This window comes from Apodemus sylvaticus, chromosome 8, assembly GCF_947179515.1.
Source record: "Apodemus sylvaticus chromosome 8, mApoSyl1.1, whole genome shotgun sequence".
NCBI lineage: Eukaryota > Metazoa > Chordata > Mammalia > Rodentia > Muridae > Apodemus > Apodemus sylvaticus.
The window spans coordinates 106,060,586-106,068,904 of NC_067479.1; the positions used below are offsets into that span (position 1 = coordinate 106,060,586).

The window sequence follows — 8,319 nt, forward strand, 5'->3', positions numbered from 1 at the left end:
ATAGTCTAGTAACATGAATACTAACAGGAAGGGGCTACAGGTTAGCACCAGATTCAGTTCTCCATGTCCTATGACTCAAGTATATAATGTTTTTAGTGAAAGGACCTTAATTACCATTAAGTTTTAAATGGTAACCAAAATTCATGCCAATATCCCATTCTGGCGGTTGGAGAAACATATACATATATGTCTCAAAAGAAGGGAGGGTTGCATAAGCCTAGTACTGAACTTTTGATAGACTCTTGTGTGTGGCAGAGAAACTTCACTCTTTTAGAGTAACGATATAGGATACTATATATACACATATATATAATTATTTTTATTTATTATTTATGTATCATATCATAAGTATATAGTTATATATAATGTATTTATATGATTATATAGTAATTATAAAATAAATATAAAAAATTATATATACTTATACATACATACATACTTTTCCATCTGCATACTCCTAAGTATGAAGCTATCCAATAGAACAGGGATCTACTTGGCCATGGTAGCAGATAACATAATCTCAGGGTTCACAGGCTCCTTGGTTAGTTAAGACTATTGATTAATTTTCCCAGAAGATTACATACCATGTAGTCTGTAATGAAATCTATATATTTCATTAATGTGAATATTTAAAAAAAAAAAACAGAATGCTAAGTAAAAGATGCCAGCCACCAAAGATTACATAGTGTATGACATCCATAGAGCCTGAACATAATTATGTTAAAATATTTCTGCAAAAATAGCTCTCCAATCCCTGGCACAACTAGATATGATACACTGATCAGGTTAGTATGGGAACTCCCAGATCTCAGCTATTTCAGGCATCTCTGGAAAATGCCTCGTAATAGATGCCTTACTTCCATCTCTCCAATCTTATATAATCCCCCTTCATTACCTCTTTCTTTTCCACATTTAAAATGTTAACAACTATTATAGTCCACTGATGTATGTTTAGAATGTAATACTACTTCCCTTATACCTATTAGTCATTTGCTAACATGCACTGGTGTTGCTAAAATTTTTCTGTAGAATAAGATTCAGGACATGAACAAAATACTTGTTCTCCTTTCTCTCCTGCAACAACTGGTTGTGTTGCAATTCTCACATAAAATCTACCAGAACACCTAACCACCAAATCCATACTTTGGTGTTTGGTGGTAACATCTTCCATTCTTTCCAGGTCAGTCCTCACAGCACAGAAATCGGCTGGAGATGTATTAACCTCCTCTGGATGCTTCCAGTACTGCAAGGGGATCTATCACACACTTCTGGATGCTATGTGTATCTGTAGTCTTATTCTGGAGTCTGGGTATTTCACATGGATGTACATAGGGATCCATAGGATCTCTTATTGATATATTTGGCATTGGAAGGGGATTGAAAGCCACCTTCAAAATACTTTTGATTACCAAAAGACAATCTTTCCCATTCTTTAGAAAAGGCACCTTGACATCAGGTCAATTTGGGTGAGGTACTTACCAAGAAGGCAAGAGCCATCTTGTGTGACATAGGCACTCCCCTCCTTACAGACTGTATTATAACATGGAGAGCCCGGCACTGTCTGTGATGTTACTGTGCTGACTCCAACTGTTCTTGGGACATTTATTCAGTACCTTTATGGTTCACCCATAGACACGCTGGCAAGACTGAGCAGGCTTCTAGGAGAGAGAACAATGAACATACAGAGAACAGAAAGAGGCAGCAGCAAGATGGCCTCTGGTCTTAGAGTAAAAGAACAAGAAGAATTAATGGTCCTAGGGAAGGCAAGGAGAGTTCTGGGCATGAAATAGGGAGCTTCCTGGGGAAGATGGACTTGAGCTGGGACTTCCAGGCATGGGATTCAGGAGCATGGAACTTCTGGGAGGCACTTTGTTTGGCAGAGATGCAGGAATTGTCAAGGCTGCAGTTGCTGTGCAAGAGCTCTTTAATTTCATTCTGACTGTCAGAAGAGGGCATCAGGAGGCAGACTCCTCTTCTTTGTTCCTAGGGCTATGCCACAAGCTGACTTTGAGCCTTAGAGGCTCTCTGGATTCTTTTGGTAATGCAGGGCAATCCACCTTATCCATCCTCTAATTTCTTTGGGTACTGAGGATCTAGCACCCTCTTCTGGATACTTCTCATAATGCATGAAGGACTTTTATTCTATTTCTGCCTGCTTTGAGTATAGGAAGTAAATCTTAATCCATTCTTCCAGTCACTGAACGCACTCCATAAAACAGGCCTCAAGGATGATGAGAATTCAGTCTATTTCTCGGAGTAACCTCATGCAGTGGCTGCCACATCTAGCCTCCTATATATTGGGACACTCTGGTGCTTAATAGACTTAGCATGGTGAGCCCAGGACAGCACATGTAGAAGAACCCAAGTAAGGGATCCAGGGTTTCATGAACTCCTTTGTGGGCCTGGAGGGAAAGACTCCCCCTCTAAAATGTTCCCAGGAAGTCTGTGCACAATTCTTGGCCTACCTTAATCCTGTTGTCATTTTTTTTATATCTTCAGAATACAGATTCTCGGTTGTGGGTTCTAATAGCTATGCAGATGCCCTGAGCATATAATCAGTATTTCCAGGAAGCAGACTCATCATCAGGAGTCTCCATGAGATTTCATTGGGCCACCAAGGTGAACACATGGACTAAGAGCAGTGCTGCTTAAAGAGAGGCTGCATACCCTCAGACAGCATCACCCTGAAATAGGCCCCCACTGTGGTCTCTGGATTTCCAGGACACACAGGTACACATGCACATGCACACAGGCACACACACATACAACTGGTCCTCTATGAGGACTCACTGTCAATAGGCCTTTGCTGCACTGCATCCTTAGTGGATTCCTTTAAGTTCAATGGACATCTGAGAGGAAAAACAAGGAATCAAAATATCCCTGGATATACACCAAGGTCTCAGACATTCACATACTTTAGTCTTGGCCACAGGTAACCACAGCTTGGTGGTAATCAGCACTAGGGATTCCAGAACCTACTTACATCCCATCAGATGTTAAATGACATTGTCCTCCAAGCACAGCAAGGAAGGGCTAGCTTATACCATCAAAATCCAGTAGGACTGCAGTATGGACTGAGACTCATGACAGCCACAGTGGTTGGGAAGGGGATTCCAGCCTGAGGATAGCTGCCATGATTTTTAGGTGCATCACTGGATTCAAGCATCCATTCCCTCTTACATAGGCCACTATTTGGAACTCAGCATGGTCTCTATTGGCTCTATGACACTCAACCATGTGAGGCCACTTGTGGCCTAAAGAGACCACTGGAAGGTACTACATGGGAAGACATTGAAATGTTCTGGATGACTTGAGAACTGCATGATGCTCTATCACCCTCTTCCAGTTGCTCATGGAAATGCAGTGACTCTTTAACCTTTAATTACTTACACAGTGCATGTGTCTATTTCTCCCTCTTCTGGATGCTCTGGATACTGCATGGTGATGTATCCATGTCTTTTGTGTGTTTTGAGATCTTTCCTCCATTTTTGACAGCTTGACATCAACCTTTAAACAACTACAATCTCCCAAGGATGCATTGTGGACTGAGGCCCTTCTACTTCTCTTTCAGATAGATATTCCTAGTATTGAAAGCATTCTGTAAGGCATTCCCAAGGACCAACCTTGTAGTAGTCAAACTGAGTCTCAAATTGCCACTTGCATTAGCGATATTGTAGCAGATGAATGAAGTTATAGACTAGGAATGTAACTCAGGTTGCATGAACTTGTACTAGGTTCAGTCATCGCACTGTAAGGTCAAAGTGAAAGAAAAATTGCCCCATTGCATCCAGAGGTGTGCAAGACAATGAACTGTGATGCTCCATGGAGGTTTTTAAAGTCTGCCAACCTCACCATAGAGCCCGTCACAGACTCCACACCGTGGCTTAATTGAGCAGTTATATTCTCTGCGGCAAGTTTTCATACTTAGGGTATAAACCAGAATATGAATACAGATACATAGCTTATTAACTTCTGTGTTTGTGGTGATTGCCTGATGTGATGGCTCAGTGGGTAAAGGTAATGCCACCAATCCTCGAGACCTGAATTCCTTCCCTTTGACACACATGGTTTAAGGGAACAAAGTCCATCAATTATCCTCTGACTTTCATGTAGGTAGGTGAGCCAGGTCTTAGGTCATAGCAGCTACAGTTTCCCACTCCTCATGTATACTGTGGGAACTCTCCATCTAATGCACACATGTAATTATATATCTGTGTGCATCATTTGAGAGATTCTGGACTTTTGTTATTTTACTTTTGTTGCCCAGAAACTATAGAAATCAAGGATGCCAGCATCATACCATTACCTGAAACACATGTTTAGGGATTATGGCCATAGTAAACTTATAACTGTGTTGTGGCCAACCAAATGTCCAAACTGCTATATAAGGTTTTCTAGGCATGCCTGGCTAACTGTTGTTGTTGTGGTTGTTCCTTTGTTTCATTGTTGCTGTTGTTTTGTTTTATTGTTTACCTCTGATTGCCTAAAAGAGACCATACATTGTAAGGAAATTCATACTAATCACTGTTGTCTGTTGAAGCCTCACTAGATCTCAGAGCCTGCTTTAGTGTGGATGAGTTGCCTGGAAGATAGACAGCTGGTCCAGGTCGCTTGTATTGCCATATGTTCATATCATCCTCTGACATGATAGCAGTTATCCATGTCCCAGAGTCAAAGGATGCTCAGTGCTAGCACTCCTAGGTTTATGTAGACCCAAGTTGCAAAGCACAAGGGACCTGAAGATGGAGACATTTGTCCAGGCTGACAATCATAGGTTTTAGAATTGACCTGGGAGTAGAAAATGGACTGTGAAGGGAAGGCAGAGGCCTAGCACAGAGTGTCTGACAGTTTCTCAGGCAGAAAGTTTTTTCCACCGCTAGAAGTTCTTTGGATCTGTGATCTAGACAACACAGTAGAGCAAGGAAAGTCACTGTCTTGTGAATTTGCTCCTGAGACAATATGCCTTTTGTGCTGAATGTACTCTGTGGATTTGTCCCAGGGTCAGGAAGAAATAGCCATTGCTTTAGTTCATTACTTCGGAAGAACATTCTCCTTCTCTCTACAGCCCACAGACTTTGCTCTTGTTCCATCTAGCTACCTGGATACTGACATGACATAGATATGGTCCTACATTATTGTTATGTGTACCCCAAGATCACTTTTAATAGCCTAGGTGTTCTAGTTCAATCTTGCAAGGCACAATAATCTAGCCTAGTATGGTGCCACTATCCTTTAATATCATAAGGGGCAGAGACAGACAAAATTCTATGAAATCGGTGTGGTCTAAAGAGTTTCTCCAGAGTATGTTTATACATTCAAGATCAAGTCAACTAAGTTCCTGAGGTTGGCAGATATTAGGTTTACCTGTTAAGGGGACTTAGTTCTTACAGTGCAGGATGATGCAAATTTTTACAGATAAAGTGTGGAACCCAGGCCTTCATTCAGCTCCAAGGCAAGTGCATCCAGGGGACTCAGGAATCATCTGATTTGTGGATTCTGACATCCTAACTAAAGAGTACTAAACCTATTAAATATAAGGAAATAGTCCAACCAGTTCACTCACAGTACATTGCACAGTCCAAGTTGTATATGGGCAGTTGGTATAGCTCAGCAGGTAAAGGTGCTGGCTGTTGGTGATGACCTGAGTAAACTCCAAAGGGCACATGTAGAAGGAACTGTCTCCCCAAGGATGTCTTCTGACAACTGCCTCAACACACAGTAGCATGAGCTTGTCCATATTCCCTATAACAATGAAAATTAGCCTCTGACTGGTCAGTCTGCAGTGCAGCTTCCAACTGTCTCTGCATGGCAAGAGCCAGGAGCAAAACTCTTCTCCCTGTGGCAGAGATGGCCACAGAGGGTGCAAGCAAGCAGTGGCTGTGAGCAGTGGAGGGCTCCACAGAGAGGGCACCAGAGCAGAGGCACCTCTTCCACCATTGCACCCAAGCTGCAGTGACCACATTCTGCCCCACCTTGCTGCAGGCCCCTGGCCTTCCTATCTGTGTCTGTGCCTCTACTACCACCATCCCCACTGCTGCCACCAATCCCACTGGCTCCTGAGCACTGCTACTTGACTTCCCTTGGTCCAAATCCCACTTGGGGTGGCAGTGGCCTGGTCCCCACAGTGGTGGCCAGAGCAGCTGATTCAGGAGCCTAGCTCTAGGACGAAGTTTAAGCCAAACCAGAAGATTGCAGGGTCTTCAAGAAGCAGGGGGTCTGCCTGTGCTTCCCCAGTGAGCAAGAGGAAGAAGTGCTGTGGTGAGTAACCCTTGGTACCCAGACCAATGGGATTGTCCCAGGAGGAGAGATGGAGCCTGAGGAGGAGCCTGGTGGTGCTGCTGTGAGGGAATTGCATGAAGGGGCTCGAGTCAAAGGGAAATTAGGCAGACTCCTGGGAATATCTGAGATCAGGACCAGAAGCACAGAACATATGTTTATGTTCAGACAGTCACGGAAATATTGGAAGACTGGGAAGACTCCGTGAATATAGGAAGGAAGACAGTAGTTATAAGTAGAAGTTGCCATGAGGGTTCTTCAGTGTCACAAGCCTGTCTAGCAGAGTATCTGGAAAAACTAACACTGGGGTGTTCTCTGACCCATGGAAATTTCAGGGTTCCACCCCTCCCAGATAACAATGCCTTGTTTGGGACTGCTGCACAGCCCTCTGGGGTGCCATCCAGGATAAGTCAGAGAGCTGGGCCCCTTCCTCATCTGTCACAGCACAGGTCACAAGGAGGATTTTTACTTTCCTTCTAAGACATCTGACTGCTGCTGAAAACTTTGTATTTGCTGTGTAGGGATTTCAAATAACTTGCATGTATTTTATCTGTTTTCAAGTCTTTTAAAATAAATAACAAAATAGCAAAAATATTTTAAGATGCCAAAGCCGTGTGGAATTTTTTTAAAAGCCTTAATTGTACTCCATTACTTAGGTTTTTATTTTTATAACCTTTTTAAATTTTTCACTTTTGTCCATTTAAAATTCTACAGTTTATTTTGACAGATCAACTGGTTGTTGGATATATTTTTTTGTCCTAGGTTTTTTTTCTTACAGTATCAAATAGATGCCAAATCTGTGTTGGGAATTAATGGAAAATTCTTGGTATTTAAAGAAATTTATTCACCCCAAAACTTAAGAGAATGGTATTCTCCATCTGTAAACTGCAGATTTGACAAAGCTCTTCAGCTTACTGTTTCTGAGAATTTGTTCACAGCCAGAATTATGGCACAGTCAATGTTCTAGGACCGTTCCCCCTCTGACACAGGGATTTGATGTGAAAGACTATGCCATTTTTTAGGGAAAACTGTCAGGACTTGCACTTGGCTCAGCACAGCTCATCCTGGAATTGTGTTTATGGATCTATCTAGCAAGCCCAGCTGCTCTGCCCTTTCTAGCCCTTCTGACATAGAATACATTAGGGGTCGCATTTCCCTCAATGGCAAGTGCTCTTTACATGTATTTTCAGTTTCTGATTTAGTGACAACATTGCTGACCACTGGACTGGACTCTAACCTTGGACACCAGTCAGTGACTTTTCACACTAAATAAATGGCTCTTCTAGGCCTAAGACGCTGTCTCGAGAGTCAGTAAGTGATGTGTCAGGTAAGTTAACTGTGCAGGGACTAGAACAATCAAGCAAAGTGTTATTGTACCTTGTCTGTGTGCTCACTCCAAATTGGCCACCCCATGAAAAAGTGCCTATACTTCCTCAGTGCAGTCAGGGGGGACATGAAGGGCAAGGAGAAGAGGAAAGGATCTTTAGCCATGTTTAGCCTACTGTAAATACCCTAACTGGCAAGCATAAAACAGTAAAGGCTTTGTTCCCTAGCTTGTTAGCCCTTAAAGTGACTGCCTCTGCTGAAAAGGGACCTTGCCTGTACAGAAAACTGGGGCCACAAACGCAGCAGAACTAAAACCTTAGGTTCCAAAGCAGAAGAAGAACTCAGGCAGTAGAATCCATCCTAAATTATGTAGTGTAATCAAGCAAGATGGTCCAGACCTTTTCTAATTTTCTTTGTACAGAGGTCAGGTGCTCTGGGTGTTTTAAAAGAAACATTTTAAAGAAACCCACAGATTGACATTTTCTATCTTTTTGTTTTCTCATGATTCTCTGCAATTTCTTCATGTACTAAACACAACAGAGGAACTGGACAGTTTTATACAAAATACTGCTAATAAACTAAGTGCTTGGGGTTTACATGGACATGATACTCTGTGAAGTAATAGTGCATGAACCTATTTTATACACTCCTGAACTGTGTACTGCCATGTGAAATCTATACAGTATTAATGCCAACCATCTCTTTAAAAGTTAGCCT

The 8,319-nt window shown here is 42.2% G+C and overlaps 1 pseudogene; it reads left to right on the top strand.

Annotated features, from left to right (window-relative positions):
* Window positions 1-5,396: 5,396 nt before the first annotated feature.
* Window positions 5,397-6,756, top strand: LOC127690836 (diphosphoinositol polyphosphate phosphohydrolase 2-like; annotated as a pseudogene).
* The last annotated feature ends 1,563 nt before the right edge of the window (window positions 6,757-8,319 follow it).